The 26,501-nt window shown below is 40.8% G+C and overlaps 1 long non-coding RNA gene across 2 annotated transcripts in view; it reads left to right on the top strand.

Moving 5' to 3' along the window:
• Positions 1–26,501, top strand: part of LOC137225252 (uncharacterized) — a 243,647-nt gene that overhangs the window by 69,608 nt on the left and 147,538 nt on the right. Inside the window, exons 3-4 of one of the 2 annotated variants that reach the window (XR_010943756.1) lie at positions 1,052–1,137; positions 17,452–17,724. This is a non-coding gene — a long non-coding RNA (uncharacterized lncRNA). Of the gene's footprint in view, positions 1–1,051; positions 1,138–17,451; positions 17,725–26,501 lie in introns of those variants that run through there. The other variant, XR_010943755.1, reaches the window with a different exon arrangement.

The raw sequence follows: 26,501 nt of genomic DNA, 5'->3' as shown, positions 1-26,501 counted from the left end.
AAGAGGAGTTTGATCCCCATTCTGTAGGTCCTTGCAATGCAGATGGTGCTGAGGCTCCAGCTGCATCTTGGTACATTGTACAGGGAAAAATCATTAGATCCTCACGCAGCAATCCCACACATTAGGGAAGCAAACTCAGAGCACTCGGGATCAGAAACTCAGCTGAGTGTGTTTCTCAAGTGCAGGAACCTGACCTTGGATCCTCACACAGAACCTCGCATGCGCATGCAGAATGCTCAATAAGTGCCGTTTAAAAAAAAAAAAGAATGCCTTAGCCATTCAGGCTGCATGCATTGACGGGTGGCAAGGCCAGCCTTTGTCATTGGCCTATGGTGTTAGCTCCATGAGGTGATTTTGAAGATGCTGTCAGTCATCTTCCCCGCTCCCCCCGCCCCGCTCCCCGCCCCGTTTACTACGCTTCTGGATGATTACAATTCTACTTTTGGAATTCCACCCGTTAAAAGGCCTTGTTCTCTGACAAAATGCAAGTGTGCCCAGGAGAGCAAAATTGCATCATCAGATTCTTATATCTTACCGCATTTGAATTCTTTGGATCTCTCCTGAGAGCAGAGTTTGACTAAGGATGTTGAGAAGAGAGAAGGTGGCAGTAATGAAGGGATAGGGGAAGGATAGCTACAAAACATCTAATTTTACAGATATCACACTTGTGCCTAGAGCTGGTCCTGATTGGTAGCTTGACAAGGTAACTGTCCAAGGATATGTGTTCACTCTTATTCATTTTTTTCTTTTTCACTTATCTCTTTAGACTTCCCTAGGAATACATGCAATGGGTCAAATGCCATATACACAGGCAGTCACATATTCTTAACACAGTTACACCTAGATGCATAAAGAGGATACAGGAAACTTTTTAGTCTTGCCCCCTCACTTCCTTCCAACTGATTGATTAGTACAGTAACATGAGCAAGCTCTAAGCCCCTGGGCTTCAGGTGACACATTCAATTAAGGATATTCAGGCAAGCAAAGAAAAACATTCTGGTACCAGGCAATTGCAAATTACAGACTAATGAAGGCAATTTTGGTTTCACAGATTTCCCTGTTTTACTCTATAATACTGGGATCAACATTAGCTCAGAAGGATCTAGATGAAGGCCTGCTGGCAAGCATCAGTATAAGGTAAGCTTTTGCATTTGCTCAATGTACAGGCCAGATTAGATAGAATTACCAAGCTTAACCTGACCTCTAGTGGCACTTTGTAATAATGAGCACACTTGAAATCAATACCCAGAAGCTTTGCTGTGGGAATCCTGCCATGTTTTATATTAAAACTGGAAGAAAACTTAGAGATGATCTGCTTGGCAAACTTCCTACCCACTGCCCCATTCTGCAGGTAAGGAGACTGAGGTCCAGAAATGTTGGGTGATTTGATCAAGCTTGAAGAGCTAATTGATGGTAAAGACACTAATGATAGAATCCAGGTTTTTAGATTTCCATGCAAATATGACACTGTCATCAAAGAGAAACCAATATGCGAATATGTTTAAATGTTGATAAGGATAAACTGAGATATGTAAACTTAATGGCTTTCTGAACACTATGAGTCAAAAGCATCAAAGCACTTTCAGCTCAATATCTGAATATTTTAGTTCAAAGTATGTGGAATAACTCAGTCAAAATTACTGACTTCAGTTTAGCCATTCTTAAATGGTGAATTTCTTTGAATTTTTTTCTTTGAATCTACTGTTTAGAACCATCATGGCAATAATCAACAAATGGGATAATTGTAATGATTTAATAAGGTCATCTGATTCAATATTCAGTTCCAGATCTTGGGAATGTTAAAACTGGGACAAGATATGAATCTTTGCATACTTAGTTCCAGCCTTTAATCAAATGGCAGGCAGTGTAAAGTAGTGAAAAGAATGCAGGCTTCGAGTTTGAGCAGACCTGGGTAGAATTCCGGCTCACCTCTGTACTAATTTCTATTGCAGCTGTAACACATTACCACAAGCTGAGTGGCTTAAAACAACACAGATTTATTCTATATCTCTGGAGGTTAGAATTCCAAAGTGAGTCTCAAGGGGCAACAAGGTGTGAGCAGGGCTGGTTCCTTCTGGAAGCTCCAGGGGAGAATCTGTTTCTTGCCTCTTCTTCTTCTTGAGGTTGCTGGCCTCCCTTGGCCCCTGCCTACATCACCCCAGTCTCTGCTTCTGTGGTTGGTCATATCACCTTCCCTTCTGTAGTCAAATTTCCCTCGTAAGGATACATGTGATTGCATTTAGAGGACACCTGGATAACCTAGGATACTCTTCTCAAGATCCTTAATTTAATCATACCTGCAACAGTCCTTTTGCCATATAACACTCACAGGATCTAGGGGTTAGGCCATGGACATCTTTTGGGGCCATTATTCACCTGCCACAGTCTCTTTCCAGCTGTGTGATCTTGGTCTGATCATCTTAACCTCCCTTTTAGAATTGGTTGTGAGGGTTAAAATAGAGGAAGGATAACATGTATCTAGGAGGCTGCCTGGTACTCAATAGATGCTCAACAGTATTCCCTTTTTGTCCCTTCATTTAATCAATAGATAAAATCTCTAATGCAGATTATGCATATAAAAGAGGAGATGAATTCAGTGTAGTCCAAGATCTGTTTCTGGAAGTGGGATTACCATCTGGTGGATGAGGTGGACACCACAAATACCCGAAATGCAGTGTTTCTCAGTCCAGTGTTTTCTAGGAGATGGGCTCCTCTCTCCAACCTCCTGAATGATGCATCTTGCATTCTGATTTTGCAAACTTGGTTACTTTCTTTATCTCGCTGCCTGGCTCCTAGTTTGCATAGATAAAAACTTCATTACTGGTAATCAAATTAATTGTCTTTTAAAATGATTATGTCCTGTGGCAATCAATTACACAAGTCTACCAGATGGCACATAAAGTGTGTGCTGAGTGGAATGATCATTATATTCAAGTCTACCCGGTTTTACAGTTCCTTTTTTTTTTTTTGGCTGCGTTGGGTCTTCGTTTATGCACGCAGGCTTTCTCTAGTTGCAGCGAGCGGGAGCTACTCTTTGGTGCGGTGCGTGGGTTTCTCATTGCAGTGGCTTTTCTTCTTGTGGCTCGTGGGCTCTAGAGCGCAGTAGTTGTGGTGCACAGGCTTAGTTGCTCCGTGGCATGTGGGATCTTCCCGGACCAGGGATCTAACCTGTGTCCCCTGCATTGGCAGGCAGATTCTTAACCACTGCACCAGCAGGGAAGTCCTGTTTTACAGTTCTACTCAGCCATGGGCTTGGTCTACCTGGGAGAGGCACTTAAAAAATGTACTATTGTATTTGGCCCTATATGTTTTGCTTTCCTCCCCTTTTTATCATTCCTCTTCAACATGACCTAATGAGGATAGGTTTAGTAGAACTCAGTTTCCTCGATTGGAAATGATTCATTGATAGTCATTCTGGAAACCTTACTCTGGAAATCTCCCTTGGTGATGCCATAAATTACAGGCTGTGATCGGGCTGTCACCAAGCTGAGTAGGGCCTTCAGGAGTAGTCTTCTTAGGCAGCATAGGGTTCACAGTTTTTAAGTTTCATGCCTTCAAATGGGCAGTCTGTAGGTTTCCCACTGGTAATACCTACCACTTTGTAGGACACCACATATATAGGGTTCCAGACATTTCTGTGACCCACCAGCTCCCTGAAGGCATTTCTCCAGGGCAGAAACAGACATCCAGAAAAAAAAGTGAGAAAAGAAAGGTTGCTTTCTATTATTCCTTTCAATGATTCCCCATGCCCGCCCCCCAGTCAAAACATTATTTCCTATCTTAAAGTCCTATGGACACTGCTACATATGGCTGCCTTTACCCTATGACGACCCTTTCTTTTTCAGGGTGTTGCTTATTTGCATTAGAGTTGCTGTCCACTGGCTCTGTAACTATCTGGTTTATGACTGTAGCCAAGTTATTCGCAGTACCTAAATCCTATACATAGAATGAGAGAAGTGAAACTAGATAATCTGCAAAAATATTTTTGCTCAAATATTCTGTGGTTCTATGTTTTAATGATTTTGTCAGTGGAAAAGGTTAACTTTTTGCTGATAAAAAAATCCATAACAAATCTTGGGAAGGAGGAAAGGGCTGGATGGGCAGGTGGAATGACCTTGAGAGAGAGGAGAGAAGGAGACAGAGCAACTCATAGAATCTGAACTGGTGACTCTGGCCCCAAATAAGTTCTTTGGGTCATATCTCCTGTTTTTGCTTTGCTCTGAATTATTTTCCATCTTTATCAGATGGTCATTAAGAGTTCCTCAGCTCAAAAATTCTTAGATTCTCTGTTACTGCATTCTGTTTGACTTCTATGCAAGTTAGATCCCAGAGAGCACATTTGTTAGCAACAGCTTCTGTTTCTCCTGTCAGTTCTCTGTGCTTTATTTTTTGTGCGCTGCAGTACAGCAGAAATTCCTGGCAAGATCAAAATATTCTAAAGGTAGAGTTTTCAGTAGGAAATACTGTAAACACAAAACCAAGTTTTTTCAGTCATCGCTAAATGAACAAGTTCAGAATGTGTAGTTCTAGCCCTGAGCTTCTAAAGATACATCAAGGTATTGGTTTTTCCATAGCTCAATGGATACTCTGCCCAATGAGAGGTAAGGGTGTTTTCCAGCCACAAAAGCCTTAACAGATGTGCAGTTACAGATTCAGGAAAAAGCCTGCACTGATCCCAGACTACAAGAAAACCAGAGCTGCAGGTGACTCTTCATCCACTAGATGGAGGTAGAGGAGCACAGAAAAAGATCACCTTGGGTTGTTAATGAGGTTGTGTAGAAGCTAAGGGGGAAGCTTATCTATCATTAGGTAAGATCCACAGGTAAAATTGATGAATTTCATACCTTTGAACACTAGTGGAAAACATTGGCTTGGGGTCTAAGGCTGTTGTAAGACCTTTTGATTTTATGCAAAAATTATATTCCTCCGGCATCCTCAAATAGCAGTCCCAACCTTTGTCTGATTTGGGCATTTTTCAGCTGTTTACAGCTGGATCTACTGATGGGCTTCACTTTCAGCCCACAGCAGCCCCAAGTCCCAAGGAACTCCCATGGCAGGAGGGATAGCTGCTGCCTCTGTGCAGGTGCGTTTGATCAGCGGAGTTGCAGTCATATAGTGGAGGGACTGGCACTTCCAGCTTCTCAAGGGGGATTAGTTTCTGCCTCTTACCAAGAGTCATATGGTATGGAATTCATCAAACAGGAAAAGGATTTAGATGCTGGTTCAGGCAACAAATGACAATGATACTGGAATATTGACCAAGACTAAAGTCAGCTGGTCACCCATAATTGGTAAGACACTTGAGCACTAAGTAGTATCGCAACTTCCTTCCTTTTTTCCTCCCCCCCTCCTGCTCATTCTCCACCATTTCCTCCCATTTATGTCTCTCCCACCCTTTCTCTCTCCATCTCTCTCTCTCCATCTGTCTCTCTCTCCATCTCTCTCCACCTCTCCTTCTCTTTCTCTTCTTTTTGCTGTCCAGAACATCCTGAATCTGGAAACTGAAGCTTTGGAATCTCTTACTGTTTTTTCTCTGGTTTTACTTTGCCTAAGTTTTCACTCAGTCCCGTGTTGAACTCCACCTGGTGATGGAAGCCTTGGTACCCAATCCTCTGTCCTCTCCTGGAGGCTACAGTCTTATGAACACAAATAGCCCACCTAAATGAAACTAACACTTGTCCATATGCCTCTGCCCCTAGAATGTATCTCCTAATGTGGGCCATCGTCTGGGTCACATCTGAACCTTTTAATGAAACACAGGGCCAAATAAATACCCCTGGGAGTGGGAGGGAGAGGAGGGAGGCAGGTAGAGTCTGAGGCATAGCCTCAGGTGGGACTCTGTTTCAAAAACGACAGTATTTTTGGTGCCTTCTATTTTATTTTAAAAATGTGTGCGAAGTTTGCATTAGACTTATATGTATTCATGTTTGTTTTAATATGTTGAAGTGTATTTCATTTGTCGTTGTGCAAAATTGCTCCAGGAAGATGCATCCTGTTTATCTTGTGACTTTGAGTCCTTCTGGCCACGTGAATGGCTACGCCTCACATTTGAATTTTTCAGTTAAGCTTAGGCAGAAGTGGTAAAAAGATGGTAAGTTTTGGAGTCATACTGAACTAGGTTTATCCCAGCTCCTCCAGCTGACTCGTTGTGTCCATAGGCACAAGAAGGCCTCTCTCATCCTCATTTTTTCCCATCCATAAAAAGGAATAATTGTGACCACGTATGATTGTTGCAAAGATTAAATGTTAGAATGTGCACAAAAGGATAGTAAGTATATAAACCACTTAGTATGGAACCAGCTACAGAGTAACCACACTAATAAACATCATCATTGTTAAGAATAGGCCATATGTATACTACACTGAACCATCCATGTGTTCTCATTTGCTGCATGTAAACTTAGTCTGGTCTTTTCAATGGTGCCAAGTTAAATATGGCTTTCCATAATGCAAAGGCAACCTAGAAAATATCAGAGTTGCTTTAGTGTTGTTGCTTGTGGTTTGTGCCTCTCTGAGTAAGGCAACCTATATAAATAAAACATCGTCATTTTGGAGAAATGGAGTGGAAGTGGGGTGAGGACAGGGCTTATATGTTACTCCCATAGTTTAACTTCTTGGCTCTAGAGTGATCGGGAGACTTGGCATTTGACAGCTAGTTGATGCCATAAGCTTTTTAGGAACCTGGGCAAGACATCATTGCAAGGAAGACAGAAAAAGAGTAGCTGGCTCTGGCTACAGAACTCAGTGTTTAAGTTTGGTTTCTTACCTCCTGCAATGACTACATTCCCTTTATCACCCTTTACTTCCACACAAAGCAGAGTTGGAAGCCAAATAGGGTTCAGGGACCAGCTAATTTTTCATGTTAGCTTCATTGATTTTGGAAGAGGATCTGAGAAATGGTCATCTTAAATGATCTCTTGAATGAAACTTATTAATATAGGGGAAGTAGGGAAATGTGTTTTGGCTGCAACCTGGGTCCAGTCTGTGCTGCAGTGAGTGGAGAGATACTGCCTACATCAAACACAAGTATCATCTAGGCACCTACTGAGTTTAAGGCATTGCCTTAGATTCTCTGAGGTATAAAGAAATGGAACACCCTGGCCTGGCAGTTAAGTACTTTACATGTGAGTGGGAGAAGCAGCATTTATTCACATGCAGCACTATATTTAACACAATCATTAATGTAAACTCCATATGCACAAGGAATCTCTTAATCAATTAATTCAACACACATAAAATATATACAGCATCTGAAGCACAGGGTGTGGATTTGATTGAACAAGATATGGCTCTTCTACTTAATGATCTCATATTCTAGTTGGAGGCAGACACCTACAGAGGCCTGTGATGCAACCTGTAAGAGAAGGTGCTAGCTCTGAAGGAGTCGGGGAGGCCCTAATCTGAGTGCCTGGATGGAGTCGTCTTTGGAAGGCATGCAGTTGTGGCAAGCAGAATGGATTGGAATCGTTCGGGTGCTGCTGAGGACTGGACCTGGAAATAGAAAGGAAAAGATGGCTGATAAAGCCGTTTTAAACTTTAGAATCTAAAGGAAGGCTTGCAGGTCTCTGTGACTTACTGGGAAAAGAATCTGGGGGAGAAGGAGAGGTTCATGATGATTCCAAGGCATAGCGCTGGGTACCCAGCAGAATGGTGGTGTATCATGACCACGAAAGGAGAACAAAAGAGTGCCCACTTAATTTTGGCTTTGAGAGTAAGATACATTTAGAGTTTACAGGTTAACTCTGAGATGTAATTCCTAAGTACATATTAAGGAATATATTAGTAGCCAGGGCTGTTGGAGATTTATTAATAGGTCTTTACTCTCAATATCCATTGATATTGTCTAGCATGTTTAAATTTGTAAAATTAAAGTATACTTGGGAAAGGTGATCAGAATACATTAGAAAGCAAGTTAGATTGCATTAAAGATATTTTGCAACGTGTACTAACAGAGATATAAATCAAGGAGATGTGGAAGTGCTAACTGAGTGAACTAAGAAAAGTTAAAAATAATTAATGTTCCCCAGAAGTCCTTTGTGATAGAAATCATTTATTTTCCCAAATTTTCTTGACCTTATTTCTTTTTTTTTTTTACATCTTTATTGGAGTATAATTGCTTTATAATGGTGTGTTAGTTTCTGCTTTATAACAAAGTGAATCAGTTTTACATATACATATGTTCCCGTATCTCTTCCCTCTTGCGTCTCCCTCCCTCCCACCCTCCCTATCCCACCCCTCTAGGTGGTCACAAAGCACGGAGCTGATCTCCCTGTGCTATGCGGCTGCTTCCCACTAGCTATCTTATGTTTGGTAGTGTATATATGTCCATGCCACTCTCTCGCTCATCACAGCTTACCCTTCCCCCTCCCCATATCCTCAAGTCCATTCTCTAGTAGGTCTGTGTCCTTATTCCTGTCTTACCCCTAGGTTCTTCATGACATTTTTTTTTTTTCTGTAAAGTCCATATATATGTGTTAGCATACGGTATTGCCTTTCTCTTTCTGACTTACTTCACTCTGTATGACAGACTCTAGGTCCATCCACCTCACTACAAATAGCTCAATTTCGTTTCTTTTTATGGCTGAGTAATATTCCATTGTATATATGTGCCACATCTTCTTTATCCATTCATCCGATGATGGACACTTAGGTTGTTTCCATCTCCGGGCTATTGTAAATAGAGCTGCAATGAACATTTTGGTACATGACTCTTTTTGAATTTTGGTTTTCTCAGGGTATATGCCCAGTAGTGGGATTGCTGGGTCATATGGTAGTTTTATTTGTAGTTTTTTAAGGAACCTCCATACTGTGCTCCATAGTGGCTGTACCAATTCACATTCCCACCAGCAGTGCAAGAGTGTTCCCTTTTCTCCATACCCTCTCCAGCATTTATTGTTTGTAGATTTTTTGATGATGGCCATTCTGACTGGTGTGAGATGATATCTCATTGTAGTTTTGATTTGCATTTCTCTAATGATTAATGAGGTTGAGCATCCTTTCATGTGTTTGTTGGCAGTCTGTATCCCTTCTTTGGAGGAATGTCTATTTAGGTCTTCTGCCCATTTTTGGATTGGGTTTTTTGTTATTGAGCTTCATGAGCTGCTTATAAATTTTGGAGATTAATCCTTTGTCAGTTGCTTCATTTGCAAGTATTTTCTCCCATTCTGAGGCTTGTCTTTTGGTCTTGTTTATGGTTTCCTTTGCTGTGCAAAAGCTTTGAAGTTTCATGAGGTCCCATTTGTTTATTTTTGTTTTTATTTCCATTTCTCTAGGAGATGGGTCAAAAAGGATCTTGCTGTGATTTATGTCATAGAGTGTTCTGCCTATGTTTTCCTCTAAGAGTTTTATAGTGTCTGGCCTTACATTTATCTTGACCTTATTTCTTAAAAGTCTCTCAAATTAAAGTCTCCTTGCCTTTATTCATATTTCTATGATATAGTTCAGGTTTTCTTTCTTCATCTTCTAGGTTAATAGGAGACTGCTAACTTTCCTCTTTGCTTTCAGTCTCAATACCCCAGTCCATTTTCCTCACTGTCACCAGAGTGATCATTCTAAAGGACACATAACCATATCACACCATTTGTTTAAACTCATTCATGGTCTCTTCTATGGCATTTTATCACTCTCTTAGAGTCTAATATCTGCACTTTCACAGCTGACTTGGGGCATATATAGTTGTACACACGTTGATCTCCCCACACTGAGTTGTGTACTTGTTGAGGCCAGGGATAGTGTCTTATTCACTTTTGTATTTTCTGAGTCTAGCACCATATCTTTCTCATACTAGGTTGTCAATAAATATAGATTTGTTATGGACTTAATTGCGTTCCCACAAAATTCATATGCTGAAGACCTAACCTCTAATATGACTGTATCTGGAGACAGGACATTTAAGGTGGTAATTAAGGGAGTCATATGGTTGGGGCCCTAATACAATGTGACTAGTATCCTTATAAGAACAGAAAGAGATACAGAGGTCTCTCTCTCTCTCCATGTACTCACAGATAGAAAAGGCCATGTGAGGACAGTGCGAAGCTGTTGTCTGCAAGTGAAGGAGTCTCACAAGAAACCAAGCCTGTTGGCAGCTTGATTGTGGACTTCCAGACTCCAGAACTGTGAGAAAATACATTTCTGTGGTTTAAGCCCCCAGTCCCCCAGTCTGTGGCATACTGTTAAGGCAGCCTGAGCTGACCAGTACAGGGTTGAACTGGGGAGACATGGTGCATTTTCTGTAGCAGCCACTGCCATGAAAGGTCACTATCAATCCCTCTAGGGTACTTGGTGCTGCAGATCATCTCCAGCTTTGTGTGACAAAAACAGAGCAGCAGGAAAGTGAGTCTTTGGCTGTGGACTAGAGACTGATATTAACAATTTTTTCCCCAAGAAGCAACCAAGAGAACATCCAGGTATTTTAAAACAAATGTACTCTATAAGGAGGGCTTTTAAAAACTTCTCCTGCAATCCTACTTTTCCTACACAAACTGCTGGGATGTGATGATGACCCAAGGGAAGGTGATGTTAGAGGAAAGAGCAAAAGAAGGATTGCTGGGAGTCTGAGAATGTGTCTGTATGTGTCAGGACCCACAGGGTGTTATAGGCTCACGAATCAAGCCTGTGGCATCCTGATTTTGATTTAAGATTATCCACTGGGGAGAAAATTTTGTGTTGAACTTTACTTAAACCTTCCTGAACAAAGAGATCCTTTAGCTATGCACTGTGAGTTTCCCTACACAGCAGCACAGGACACTTGGGGGATGGATGTTTCACATAATTTACTGTGTGCTTCGACTGGACACACTTCACTGCTCTCTGCACAGCACAGCAGTATTTAGAAAGGTGCTGCTGGCAGTCTGGACTTCCGTTTTCTATTGGTTGCTGCTCCATATTTATTCTGGGAATTAAGATAGAAAGAAAATCAGAGAATTATGATGAAAAAAAATAAAGATAAGCTGACTCACAGACAGTGAATCCTCAAACCAAAAGTTAGTGGGAAATTTCAAAGCTGAGTCTTACTTTCACAGCTGCTGTAAGTTTTTAACTTCTGCTGTGTATTTCCTCATCTAATTTATTTCATCACCTTGGTCAAATTGTGCATGTGTGTTTGTGATGGAGCTGTCCTCTATAATGATGTTGGTGAGGTAATGCTATTATGAGAATAATTCTTATTTAGATTTGCATTGTGTATAATTTTCAGAGTGCTTTCCCATCTTCTATTTGATTTGATTTACACATTGGCTATAACAGGTTTCAAGTTAATGCAAGGTCAGGAATTGTTTTATATCATTCACCTTCTACTGTTACACAGCCCGGCACTTTCCACATTTATTCACCAATGATTCATTCAATGGTTATGGTAGGATTTAGAGAAATAAAAGTTCTGGGCATTTTTCTGATAGAAGACCAAACATATTCCAAAGATAACATTTTTATAAACATCTGACCTGAAGGGAACTCAGATAACTAAGAAAGCACATGGTTAATACTGGTTCTTTTGTTTCATGATTTTATCTGTTTAATTTTGCTTTAAACTTTGTCTTTGGTTGAGTTTAATCTCTCTTAGAACAACTGAATGTTATCCATAAGACTCAGGTAACACAAGGATGTTTGATCTCTTGTCAATTAGAAATTCTCAGAAAATTCGGATCTATGTAATTATTTCATGTGATGTATAATTGGGAAATATGGACAAAAAGAAAAATTAGCAAACGGAATCCAACAACACATTAAAAGGATCATACACCATGATCAAGTGGGATTTATCCCAGGGATGCATGGATTCTTCAAATATATGCAAATCAATCTATGTGATACACCATATTAACAAATTGAAGAATAAAAACCATATGATCATCTCAATAGATGCAGAAAAAGCTTTCGACAAAATTCAACACCGATTTATGAAAAAAAACTCTCCAGAAAGTGGGCATAGAGGGAACCTACCTCAACATAACAAAGGCCATATACGACAAACCCACAGCAAACATCATTCTCAATGGTGAAAAACTGAAAGCATTTCCTCTAAGATCAGGAACAAGACAAGGGTGTCCACTCCCATCACTATTATTCAACATAGTTTTGGAAGTCCTAGCCAAGGCAATCAGAGAAGAAAAGAAATAAAAGGAATCCAAATTGGAAAAGAAGAAGTAAAACTGTCACCGTTTGCAGATGACATGATACTATACATAGAGAATCCTAAAGATGCTACCAGAAAACTACTAGAGCTAATCAATGAATTTGGTAAAGTTGCAGGATACAAAATTAATGCACAGAATCTCTTGCATTCCTATACACTAATGAAGAAAACTCTGAAAGAGAAATTAAGGAAACAGTCCCATTTACCATTGCAACAAAAAGAATAAAATAGCTAGGAATAAACCTACCTAGGGAGACAAAAGCCCTGTACACAGAAAACTATAAGACACTGATGAAAGAAATTAAAGATGATACCAACCGATGGAGAGATATACCATGTTCTCTCTATTGATTGGAAGAATCAATATTGTAAAAATGACTGTACTACCCAAAGCAATCTACAGATTCAATGAAATCCCTATCAAATTACCAATGGCATTTTTTATGGAACTAGAACAAAAAATCTTAAAATTTGTATGGAGACACAAAAGACCCCAAATAGCCAAAGCAATCTTGAGGGAAAAAAATGGAGCTGGAGGAATCAGACTCCCTGAGTTCAGACTATATTATAAAGCTACAGTAATCAAGACAATATGGTACTGGCACAAAAACAGAAACATAGATCAATGGAACAAGATAGAAAGCCCAGAGATAAACCCACGCACCTATGGTCAACTAATCTGTGACAAAGGAAGCAAGGATATACAATGGAGAAAAGACAGTCTCTTCAATAAGTGGTGCTAGGAAAACTGGACAGCTACATGTAAAAGAATGAAATTAGAACACTCCCTAACACCATACACAAAAATAAACTCAAAATGGATTAGAGACCTAAATGTAAGACTGGACACTGTAAAACTCTTAGAGGAAAACATAGGAAGACCACTCTTTGACATAAATCACAGCAAGATCTTTTTTGATCCACCTCCTAGAGTAATGGAAATAAAAACAAAAATAAACAAATGGGACCTCATGAAACTTCAAAGCTTTTGCACAGCAAAGGAAACTATAAATAAGACGAAAAGACAACCTTCAGAATGGGAGAAAATATTTGCAAACGAATCAATGGACAAAGGATTAATCTCCAAAATATATAAACAGCTCATGCAGCTCAATATTAAAAAAACAAACAACCCAATCCAAAAATGGGCAGAAGATCTAAATAGACATTTCTCCAAAGAAGACATACAGATGGCCAAGAAGCACATGAGAAGCTGCTCAACATCACTAATATTAGAGAAATGCAAATCAAAACTACAATGAGGTATCACCTCAGACCAGTTATAATGGGCATCATCAGAAAATCTAGAAACAACAAATGCTGGAGAGGGTGTGGAGAAAGGGAACCCTCTTGTACTGTTGGTGGGAATGCAAATTGATACAGCCACTATGGAGAACAGTATGGAGGTTCCTTAAAAAACTAAAAAAATAGAATTACCATATGATCCAGCAATCCCACTACTGGGCATATATCCAGAGAAAACCATAATTCAAAAAGACACATGCACCCCAATGTTCATTGCAGCACTATTTACAATAGCCAGGTCATGGAAGCAACCTAAATGCCCATCGACAGACGAATGGATAAAGAAGATGTGGCACATATATACAATGGAATATTACTCAGCCATAAAAAGGAATGAAATTGGGTCATTTGTTGAGACGTGGATGGATCTAGAGACTGTCATACAGAGTGAAGTAAGGCAGAAAGAGAAAAACAAATATCGTATATTAACGCATATATGTGGAACCTAGAAAAATGGTACAGATGAACTGGTTTGCAGGGCAGAAATTGAGACACAGATGTAGAGAACAAACGTAGGGACACCGAGGGGGGAAAGTGGCAGGGGGGTGGGGGTTGGGGTGTGCTGATTTGGGCGACTGGGATTGACATGTATACACTGATGTGTATAAAATTGATTACTAATAAGAACCTGCTTTATAAATAAATAAAATAAAAATTTTTTAAAAATAAGCATTAAATACTTTTTGTGGTTCACTGAATTGCAATGAATGATGGTGATGCAATCACTTTCTTTATGTAATTCCATCTTAGTTTACTGCTATTTGGTTGAAATTTAACCTAAATTGAAAACTGTTCTGTTAGATAGGCTTTTACAGAGGACACCATCATCATAACTTAGCTCATCCTTGAAAGTGCAAAGTAATTTATTTTTCCATAATTTTACATATTATCTACAAGAGGAAAAGTATGGGAAAAATGCAAAAGTATACTATGAATTAGTTTACTATTGACTGTTAAAATAATATTTTATATTCTAAAACTTGTGACTCACACTGAAACAAGGAAGTAAAACAACCATTTTGGTTTATTTTATCAGCCATTAAATATATTTTGTTGCCCAGAATTTGGTTTAAAGCTAGTGGGAAAAAAAAAACCCAAAAACTATCATGAGATAATTAAATTCTATAAATCAATTAAAAATGTGATAATATCATTAGTAGGAACATGTCTATGGTGTTATAGCAATTTATGAGCTCTTCTGTAATCTGTACTTCCTGTCTCCATTAACAATGCCTACATGTATTACAAAAATATTTGACGAGAAGAGGGAAAAAAATGTCATTGTTTTTACTGCCGTTTGACCTTCCTGCTCAATTACACCTCAAGTCCAATGAGACCATGAAAGAAGCTAAAAATAGCTTAGTTTGAGTAGGAGGCATCCTTAAAGGTGTGTGGATCTCAAACCGAAACAAAGGAAAAGGCCAAACAAAGCAGGCCACCGCCTGCTTCTACCAGGCGGTGGCCACCAGGTGGCAGTACACCGCAAGGAACGGGGTGGCGGGGGGGGGGGGGGGAAGATGGCTCTTGGACCCTAGCTGCCAGAACACTATCTGCTCTAAGCCAGAGACAGGGATGAAGATCTGAAAGTGTTCAAATATGTCGAATCTGGCAGAAAACCTTGGAAAGACAGCCTCTTGCCAGCTGCAAATGGTTGATTGCTGGGATTGAATCTTGCATGATTTTGAATGGAACATTGATTAGATTGCAGATCTCCTGAAGGCAGGGCCGCCCTCCTCAGAACCCAGCTGCAGCCCAGCAGGTGCTTGTGGCACAATGTGGGGCTCTTTGGGGGCCTCAACTTCCTTTCTTCTTAATCCGTACTCTCTCCTGAGGTGATGTCATTGACTCTGCAGGTTTCAATCTCACCTACACCCCTGATGGTGACCCCAGATTTAACTGCTGCCCACTCAAACACCTCCCTTTTACTATGTTTCGCAGACATTGTTGATTCCACTGGTTCCTAACTTATCTTTAATGCCTCGTTCTTTGCAACCCACTCCTTTTACAGTGTTTGCCAGTTTACCACTTAACCAATTCCTAAACCCAGAAATCTGGGGTCATTTTAAAACTCCTCTCTCTTCCTCACTCTTGATATCCATTCAGTGTTAGGGCCTGTTGATTTTCTCTACCTCCAAGTGCTTCACTACTCTGCCCACTTTTACTGCGCCTTCATCCCAGCCCATGATCCTATGCAGGACTTCTGAAATAATCCCTGTGAATCCATTTTTGCTCCCTTCCTATCTGTTCTCTGCAGCCAGAGTGACCTCCACGTTTGCTTTTCTCCTCACCTCTGCCACTCTGTGCTCCATCTCTAGGAGCCAGTCACACTGACTCTTTTACAGCTTTTTCTTTGTTCTTTCCGACTTCAAAGCCTTGGGCCATGGCTTTACCACTGTTTGGAATGCTATTCCTCTCCTCTTTCTCTAAGTAGCATCTTATTTTTCAAACCTCGCCTCAAACATCACTTGCTCAGGAGGGTTTTCCTAACCCAGAAGACTAGGTAAGGCCTTCCTGTTAGATTGTCTGCTGCTTCCCCTGTGTGGTCTGTGTCACAGTTGTAATCGCTCGTTCACTGTTTTCTGCTAGACTATCAGTGCTGTGAGGAAAGAGACCACAACTGTCTTATCCATCACTGTATCTTCTGTGCCTAGCACAGTGCTGGGATAGAGATGTCATTCGATGTATATTCTATGACCTCATGGATGGAAATATTTGGGAGAATTAATGAGTTAACAGACATAATTCTTTTTTAATGGTGGCCATTTTGGTAGAGTATTTTGGGTGTGTAGGGATGGTGTGGGCATTCTTCAAGAGTCTACTGTAAAGGGAGGATGTGGGGCATGTTTAGAAAACTCAATCTATATTTCTCCTGGAGTGATCTTCCTACAGTGGTCAGGGAAGTCTCACTAGTCCCTAATCCTGGGGTTGGGGAGTGGAAAGGAAAGAAAGAGAGTCTTGAGAGTGAATGTGTGGTTGGCTCACAATTTTACCTTACTAGGCTTAATGTCGTTTGTGTTAAGAATAGTAATATGATAAAGAAAGGCCCTTTGCCTCTTTTCCTGCAAGAATTTAGGGGAGGAACATACTTTATTTGGACAGTCTGGAGGAGCACCTTCTAATAGAACTGTCTGTGATAGTGGAAATAGTTTATATCTGTATATCTACTATGGTAGCCAGTACTCATATGTGACTTTTGAACACTTGAAATGTAGTAAATATAAATTAGGAACTGAATTTTTATTCTGTTTAAATGAATTTATATTTAAATGTAAACAACTAATTTATATTTAAAAAATTTTTAAAGATTTTTTTGGGATGTGGACCATTTTTAAAGTCTTTATTGAATTTGTTACAATATTGCTTCTGTTTTTTTTTTTTTTTTTTTTTTTTTTTGCGGTACACAGGCCTCTCACTGTTGTGGCCTCTCCCGTTGCGGAGCACAGGCTCCGGACGCGCAGCTCAGCAGCCATGGCTCACGGGCCCAGCCGCTCCGCGGCATGTGGGATCTTCCCAGACCAGGGCACGAACCCGTGTCCCCTGCATTGGAAGGCGGACTCTCAACCACTGCGCCACCAGGGAAGCCCTGCTTCTGTTTTATGTTTTGGTTTTTTTGGCCTTGAGGCATGTGGGATCTTACCTCCCACACCAGGGATCGAACCCACACCCCCTGCATTGGAAGGTGAAGTCTTAACCACTGGACCGCCAGGGAAGTCCCTATATTTAAATTTAAATATGGCTAATGACGGCTTTGCTGGACTGCATTAGGTAGGTCGAGAGCACATGGGTTGTGCTGAGATGAAGATGGCTGAGTGCATCGAATGTTTCACAGTGGAGCGCCTTGCATTACAAAGAAGCTGAGTTATAGATTTGACATGCCTTTATTTATACTGATGCTCCCTTTCTAATAAGCATGTAAAATCATCTCTTTCCGAAGAAAAAGTAAGTTGCGGATGTTTTCTCAATAGGAAAATGTAAGGGGCTATTTTATAAGCCTGGCTTCCTCTCATTCTTAGGTTGTGCTACCATCATCACATAATTCAGTGTAATGGCTGTCATTTCCCATCAGATAAAAAGAGATGCCTCAAACCTATTCTGGAAGTCACTTTCAGAGAGCACTTGGTTGGGATATCGTCCTGCCTCCTGGGATACCAAATAGTAAGTCTTTGGAACAAAGCAGCAGCTATTCTCCTTTTAGGATCTCAGTGTGTCTTGTTAGTGTTGATAAAAAACCACTTGATGCTTTTATGGCATGTTTCATGACATCAAAGCACTTTACAAAATTGAATTCATGTTTCTAACACTTGTTCAAGTTCACTCAATTGGTTAGAACCATACTTGCTTAATCCTTCTCATGCAGAGAGTACATGAAAAGTACATAACCTTTTCTTATGTGTGCGTAGTACACACAAGAAATTCAAGCTTGTGTTTATGTGGTACACCAGGGTAAATGGACAGGCTGCACATGACTGGAGGTGGCTGGCCCAGTGACTTTGAAGAATCCAGGCTCTACCCACCTCTGATGAGAGCTGAGGAAGCTGCTGACTCAACACAACTATCAGGCGTTTGTTGCACTGGGATTGGGAAGCTCTGTTGACTTGGTGCTCGTGAGGTCTAGGACAATGCTTCCTAAAATTGAATGTGCATGTGAGACACCTGGACATCACATTGAAATGCAGATTCTGATTCAGTAGTTCTGCAACTGGGCCTGAGATCCTGCATTACTAACAAGCTCCCAAGAGATGCTAATACTGCTGGTCCACTGACTGCACTTTGAGTTGTTAGGTGCTAGGGCACAAATTTGATTTACACTTTGGTTAGTTTTGCATTGAAAAGTCTTCCTCTATCACTACAAAACTTATTCTTATGTTCTGCCAATTGTGATATTTTGCTATCACCTCAGGTAAGAGCGGATAAAAACATTGATTCAAGCTCTTTTCTGGGGTAGAAAATTAGCTCAATACACACTGATAGGTAGTTGGTGGTCATGTGTTGACAGTATCAGTTGGAAAACTGTACACAGGTTAGAGTAGCATGCTCAGAAGCAGGCAAACACAGGATTCATTAATATTCATTAATATTTCTAAGTCAGTTCACTTTTAAGCCTAAATAAATTATCTTTTAAAGAGAGGAACAGGCCACCTCTGATGATCAAGGTGGAGCAACTGTGGGAATAACTGTGGACCAGGAATTAGGAGACCTGCATTCTGGATCTAATCCTCCTGTGACTGGCTGATTTACCATAGGGATTTCATCTTTCAAACATGATCCATGCTGACTGCGGAAGAGCAAACTCTTTTACTTTTCTTCTTAACACAGGTATTTGTAATGTCATGCAAGTGTGTGAAGAGCTGCCAGCTACTTAATAGCAGCCAGCTGGGCTATAATCAGAGGAGAGGGACTACTTTGTAGAAGAAAGAATCGATTTAAAAATAACAGTAACACTAGGTTTGTGCTTCAGGGTTTTGTAGTTTCACTTACTTAAATTCCAATCTGTTAATTCCATGAGCGTAAGGGCAGTTGGCCTAGTCCCATGTACAAAGTGGGTACTTTACAAATTCTTGGTAATAGTGATAATGATGATAGAATGTATTCTGTGTCTGTAGCCTAGAGCTGGGCACACAGTAGGTGTACAATGAACAGTAGTCAACAGAAAGAATGGATCAGATGAATGGTGGCTGTGGAGCCCCTGCAGATTCCCCTTCTCTTTCAGAGCTGAGCTCCATCAGCAGGGAAGTTGCTTCATCTCCCCCTGCGGTCTTACAACATTCTTACAGCAATGTGTTCATCCTCCAGGCTTTCTCTTCTTCTCCACCTCTCAGCACTTGTAAATTTACTAAAATGCTCCCTTGAGTTTTATGTGCTGGTGAGAAAGGTCTGTGTCCTTACAACCACATTCACGTGACAAATAAGCCTGGATTACTCCGGAATGTCAGGCTTTTCTTCAGCTCTCAGTAGGATCAGTAAAATTATGACCTAAAACCATAACTTTCCAGTTAATAGTACTCTCTTTATTGCTTATGCAATAAAACAAACCAGAGAAAATCAAGGTCCAGCCATGCATTTGCACAGATAACTGTGAACATTTGAGTCAGCGCACACTTGTGGACATTTAAACAAAGAGAAGTAGGAACAGAGATGATCAATGAGGCATAAGTGTGAGCTGTCCAGAGGCTCTATAATCTCAGATTTAAAAATACATTTTAGGTAGTTCTGAAGAGAAATTTCACTCTCTAGTTTTCTCTCTCTTCCTATCCCCCTCCCCTTAAATAAGAGAAGATGATTATTTTGGTTAACTGATATAACTAAATTAATTAAAACATTTTTTTGTTTTAGCAGCTAAAATAGTGCTACATTTCTCCTTTTCTATTTGTTTCCACATTGATGAAACCTTGTTACAGTTGACATTAGAATGCTCTAGATTGGAAGTAGCTGCTAGATTCTAGTCAATAACTTATTCTCTGACAAATTCCTCAGATAATACAAAGCCAATTAATCCTAGCCTGATTAGCTTTTGACAGAAGTTTTCTTATAAAGATAACACAGCTTAAATTTATACAGCTCCTTCCCTTAAGGAATTCAGACTGATCCTCCCTTTTCTTACTAAATAATTTAGTTGCATTATCATTTCTTAAAACCTGCTCCTTCACCTGCCTTTCCTAGCTCAGTTTACAGCTATGTGTCAACTAGGGCAACTGCGTCAGAAACTCTGGAGCTGGGCTGGTTGTGTGTTTTAACAAGAACCACAGGGAATTCTGATACCTGCTGTGTTCTGACGTTTGAGAAGCATGCTTTGCACCATCACTACCTACTAGATTGCCTAAGCAGAAGCATGGAAGGAATTCTTTCTAATTCCTTTCCCTTATGTCCCACATTAAATTCATTTGCTCACATCTCAAACATGGCTCTCAAAAATCCCTTGTTTCCATCTATTTCCACATTCAATGCCTTAAGTCAAATCTTCCTAATTTTTCTCCTGGTCCATAGCGGTGACCTCCAGTCAGGCACCTCTGCTTCCTTTCTCATCCTTCCTGTCCAATCTCCATACTGCGGCTAGAGTAACTGTAAAACATGTGGGGTGACGCCCCTCATGGCAAGTCCCTTAGGGCACTGTGGGTCCATGCTTGTGGGCATAAAGATCCCTTTTCCACTGACTCTTCCTAACCTTGCCAGTCTCCTTTTGATATCCCCTCAGTCCTTCCCTTCACTTGTATCCCAGGTTCTAATCACTATGGGCCACTTCAGATTTCTCAAACACAATGAGTTCTTTTATTTGTCGTGCATTTTCATGTTGTTCGTTCTGCCTCACTTTTTAAAAAACTCTACTTGACATACTCCTAATGACTCTTCAAGATCCATTTCACAGGTCACCTTCTTCCTGGGACTTTATATCACTCCCTCCCTTTCCATCTTTCTCAGCATAATTAATTCCTTCTTATCTGTATTCCCAAGGGACCGTGTACATGGTTCTATTATAACACTTATCATGGAATTTATGAATGTATGTGTCTGCTGTCTTCAAGAGTTTAAAATCTCTGAGAGTAAGGATCAGTTTTATTCATCTTTGCATATCCTGTTCTTGGCACTTAACAAAATACTCTATAATTGTGTGTTGAATTGGATGGGTCAAACCTTGTCTTTTTTTTTCCCTTTAAAATGTGAGGCAGAAACAGCCACATCTGTATTATAGAAGGGAAAGTTCTTGCCCCAGAGCCACAAGCAGGCCAGGCAGTGGCCTCAGGAGGAGCAGGTTGTGGGCTGTAGGCGGTGCTGAAAACCGGACTTCGGTGCTGAGGCAAGTAGCAGCTCTATCCCCTCCCCTGAGGTCATCTGTGTTGTCTCCCACCCCATGCCTATGAGCTCCTTGAGGGCAAGGATCATGTCTCTTTTATCTTTGTCTCCCCATATCCTAGTAGCAATAACTTTCCATTGTTGCTGTAACAGATAACCACAAGCTTACTGGCTTAAAACAACACAAATTTATTACTTTATAGTTCCGGAGATCTGAAGCCTGAAATTCAACTAACTAGGTTACAGTTAGGTGTTGGCAGGGCTGCATTCCTTTTTGGATGCTCAAGGGAAGACTCCGCATTCTTTTCTTTTCAAGATTCCAGAGGCTGCCCACATTCCTTAGCTTGTGGTTTCCTTCCATCTTTTTTTTTTGATTTGATTTATTTTCGGCTGTGTTGGGTCTTCCTTGCTGCGCGCAGGGCTTTCTCTAGTTGTGGCGAGCAGGGGCTACTCTACATTGCAGTGCGCGGGCTTCTCATTGCAGTGGCTTGTCTTGTTGCAGAGCACAGGCTCTAGGCACTCAGGCTTCAGTAGTTGTGGCACGCGGGCTCAGTAGTTGTGGCTCGCGGGCTTAGTTGCCCCGCGGCATGTGGGATCTTCCCAGACCAGGGATCAAAACTGTGTCCCCTGCATTGGCAGGTGGATTCCTAACCACAGCGCCACCAGGGAAGTCCCTCCTTCCATCTTGAAAGCCAGCAGTGGCTGGTTTAGTCTTTCTCACATGGCATCACTCTGACACTCTCTCTTCTGCCTCCCTTTTCCATTTATAAGAAGCTTTGTGATTATATTGGCTCTACCCAGATAATGCAGGATAATCTTTCCATCTTCAGGTCAGCTGATTTACAAACTTAATTCCATCTGCAACCTAAATTCTCCTTTGTCATATGACCAAACATATTCATAGGCTCTGAAAATAAGGACCTGGACATCTTTTTGGTGTGTGTATGTGTGTGTGTGTGGCATTATTCTGCTAATCACACTAGCATAGTGTCTGGCTCATATTAGGAGATAAATACAATTTGCAGAATGAATGGACAGGATCTCTTGTGAGCGTGGCTGGCTTGAAGTCTCAGGGCTGTCAGAACAACTGTGAAAGCAGTGGTGATTGGGAAGTGGTGAGGGAGAAATTCCCTGGTAAGAGTGGAGTGCTTCAGCTACAGGGCCTGATGGTTGATTTTGCTGTTGGGTGACCTCCAGCAAATCCTACCTCCCAGAGTTCACAGATTTATGTAATACTCTACCCTTGACTGTGGGCAGGACCTGAGATTGCTTCTAAGCAATAAAATATGGCAAAGATGATGAGATATCACCCTTGTGATTAGGTTATTTATATGGCAAGGTGGTAGGCTGTCATTCCCATGAGTATCTTACAGTATATGACTTTGTTCTCAGCAGACTGGAGCTGGAGACTCTTCTTGTGAGCTTGATGAAGTAAATAGACATGTTGGAGAAGTCCATATTGCAGGTGGCCTCTAGAAATGGCAGGTAGCCTCCAGGACCTGAGGGTGACCTCCAGCCAATAGCTAGCAAAAAGCCAGGGCCCTTGGTAATACAGCCAAAAGGAAATGAATGCTGTCAACAACTTGAATTAATTTGGAAGCAGATTCTTCCTCAGTTGAGCTTTCAGATGGGAATGCAGCCCAGCCAACACCTTAATTTCAGTCTGTAAAACCCTAAGCTGAGGACCCAATTAAGCTGCATCCAGACTCCTGAGCTACAGAAAACTTGAAGTAATATAGATGTGTGGTTTTAAGCTGCTAAGTTTGTTTTAATTTGTAAATAGCAATAGAAAACTCCTGCAGGCAGTTTGGGAATCATGTGAGAGATGGAGATGGAGCTGTTCTGCCCATGCTTGTGGGGAAAGAGTTCCTGACTGTAGGATTACCTCTACTTTACAGCTGAAAAAAATGAGAAAGAGCAAGTTGTAACTCATTACTCTTTATCCAATGGTCAGTGAGAAATACAGAAAGAGAGTGTCTTATTCTGACTTATTCTGGGCTTCCTCCCAGCCTTTCTGGAGGCCATAGGTTGGCATTGAAATTCATAGCAGGGGACTTTGCTTCATGTATTCTCAAAACAGTGCTCTGAAAGAAGGCTTCTTGAGGGCTTCTTGTGCTTTTGTTTTCTTTCAGACAGAATCACAGAGAGGTACCACTTGTCTAAAATCATAGTACTGATTCAGGTTAATATCTGGGCATGAATGAATAACAGTTATTAAGCTTATCAGTTAAGTTCTTAAAAGCTGGACTTAACTGAATATAATATTTAACATCCCTGTCCTGTAGCTATAAAGATCAGTCAAAACTGAGCTTGGATTTTTTCTTTTTAATTAATTAATTTATTTTTGGCTGTGTTGGGTCTTTGTTTCTGTGCGAGGGCTTTCTCTAGTTGCGGCAAGCGGGGGGCCACTCTTCATCGCAGTGTGTGGTCCTCTCACTATCGCGGCCTCTCTTGTTGTGGAGCACAGGCTCCAGACACGCAGGCTCAGTAGTTGTGGCTCACGGGCCTAGTTGCTCTGTGGCATGTGGGATCTTCCCAGACCAGGGCTCGAACCCGTGTCCCCTGCATTGGCAGGCAGATTCTCAACCACTGTGCCACCAGGGAAGCCCTTGAGCTTGGATTTTTTTTAAAAAAACTTATTTGAAGAGGCTGTTTTAAATTCATCAATAATATTTAAATGACAGATTTTTGTACATGTAAGTGGCTTTAATATCTCTTCCCTACTAGCCACTTTCCTCATCTCATAGATGGGATTATTGAGTGTGAAAAGATTAAGTGAATTGTCCCATGTGATAACACAGGTAATTCTCACTAAAATCCAGTTTCCAAGCTCAGGGTTTCATATTGTTTTCACATGTAAACTCTAGAATCAGAATTTATGGAAGACGGTAACAGTCTTATAGCTAAGTCCATACTTCTGCTTTAAACAGAACCAAATATACCCGAAGCATCCCAGACATGTAAAGATCTCTTTTTACAAAGAATTCCAAAGGAGGTGATATGATTCTTTGGTGCCTCAGCTTTAATTTCAAACGATACCTGCTGACATCTTGAGTAATAATTATCTCTATCTTCCTGGGTTAGGTATTGGTTACGGTCAGAAGTGTGGTGCCAGTTTTCACAGGCCTGTGGACTTTTGTTTTGGACTGAGGGACAAAGGACAAGGGGCTTGGGGTCACATCATCTTTGCCCTGGGTTGGGACATCAGGTAGGGATTTGGAGCAGAGGTAAAATTGGCACTTGTGGTTGAGAATCAAGGCAGGTTTGACGTGGGCTTCCTCTATGACAGCACGAAGAATGTAAGTGTAGTGCATGGATTAAGAGCTGCTAGTTTGCTTGATGCTGGCTCAGAAAAGTATGTTTAGCTCCTTCCAGAGCTGGATAAGGAATCATAGAATGTTAGAGCTGGAAGGCACTTTGGAGTTTACCTTGTTCAACCTGACATTTTACGTTAATGGACCGAGATGACTTGCCCAAGAACATATAGCTAATTAGTTCAGGCTTAGAACTTGGAAGCTCCTAAGTGTCATAACTATCATTTGTTTATTTGTTTTTGTTTATTTTGTACCTTTACTACTTCTGTGTTTTAGATCTACCCCACTCAGTTATTGACACAACACACACGCACACATACATGCACACATGCACACATCTTTGCTTCCCTGCAAAATTACTGGAGTTGATGGTGGTGCTGATAGCCAAGGTCCAAGTATACAAAAATGTGTTGAATGCTTCTTACAGAGGGAGTGTGGTAAAATAGAAAGATCACTGAATTTGGAGTTAGAAGACCAGGACTTGCCTTCAAGTTCTCACAAACGCATAAATATAGGGGAATCACCTTTTCTGAGCCTTGGTGTCCTCATCTGTAAAATGCAGGTAGAGAGTTAAAGGTGAGAACAGTGGATGAATGGCTTGGGAGCCACTCAGGGTGAGGCTGGGACAGTGGAGTCCAGTGATTATGTTGCTGGGAGTTTGGCCACCTTGAGAGCTGCCTGTGAAAGTGCTTTGTATACTCCAGTGCTCCACAAATGTATTGTAGTAATGTTACTCCCATGTACTGGGCACTATGGTGAAATCAGGACAAATATTGCCCGAGATATAGTCCTTGCCTCCAATAAAGTTATACTAAAGTTATAACCTTGGAGTATAAGAGAGCAGAATATGCTGAATGGCCAATGAACAGTGAGGACAAATACTTAGAAGTGAGATGACTATGAAATGCAGCAACTGGGGGAGACTAAGAGGAGCTACAATTTGGACGGGGTCATGAAGGAAATGTAGCAGACAGGAGGGGACCATCTTAACAGGTGGAACACATTGAGCCAACACATGGAAAAGCTCAAGGAGTGGTGAATATACAGAAGAGGAAATGTGTAGAAAAATATTTACAAGATTAGGATTAAGTCATGGTGGATTTTTACGTCTAAGCCTCCTATTTTATTATGCAGGCAATAGGGAGCTGCAGGTGGCTTTGGAGCAGGATTACCTTGTCCAAAGTGGTGGTTTAGGAATGTCCCTTTTGCAAGGGTGTAGGTTAGTTAAAGGTAGGGAGTACAGGCAGAGAGAGCTGCTTATTCTTTTCTCTTCCTCAGCACGTCAGGGGCCTTTGTGCTGCTGATCTTTGATAATGACTCTTAGAGAAAGGTTGATATTATACCAGCCTCCATTTGGAAATGATTTCTGAAATGCCTCTACCTGCCACCCCTGCGTAGGCCTGTGAGCCCTGCTCCTTACCAAACTGCACAAAACCATAAGGCTGATTGCCTTGTCTTAGTTTGGGGCCAAATGACTTTAATGACTAGCAATCATAGCACAGATGACCGACAACAAAAAGATCTTTTTTTTCCTTCAAAGTACAAGGAGAATCTTGAATCCTCATAAGAGAAAAGCGACCTATTGACGTCACTGAATCCATTCCTAACAGAGTAGAAGTTTTTACTTCTCTGCATGTTTATTGTGTTCTATATGCTCTCTGTCTGAGCAATGGCTATTTTACCACTTCTGGTGGAAGATTTTTCAATAGGTTAACTGTTTCACTTACTGCCATTGACATTTTTCTGATTTTCAACCAGAATATTCACATAATAAAAAACTTGGTAATATTCCTGGTGCCCATTATGTAAGAAGCATTATTTGAATGAATATGGAAGTAATGTTTTCATATTAGGTACTTAAAATCTATAATCAATGAGAATACATTGTTTATATTGTGAAATTTTTTCTTTCAAAAGCAGACTAGTCACCAATCCAGGATCAAATTGGGAGAAAAAGAATT

The sequence above is a fragment of the Pseudorca crassidens genome, chromosome 5, assembly GCF_039906515.1.
Source record: "Pseudorca crassidens isolate mPseCra1 chromosome 5, mPseCra1.hap1, whole genome shotgun sequence".
NCBI lineage: Eukaryota > Metazoa > Chordata > Mammalia > Artiodactyla > Delphinidae > Pseudorca > Pseudorca crassidens.
The sequence above is the reverse complement of the archived record's forward strand: the minus strand, read 5'-3'. Positions and strand labels throughout refer to the sequence as shown.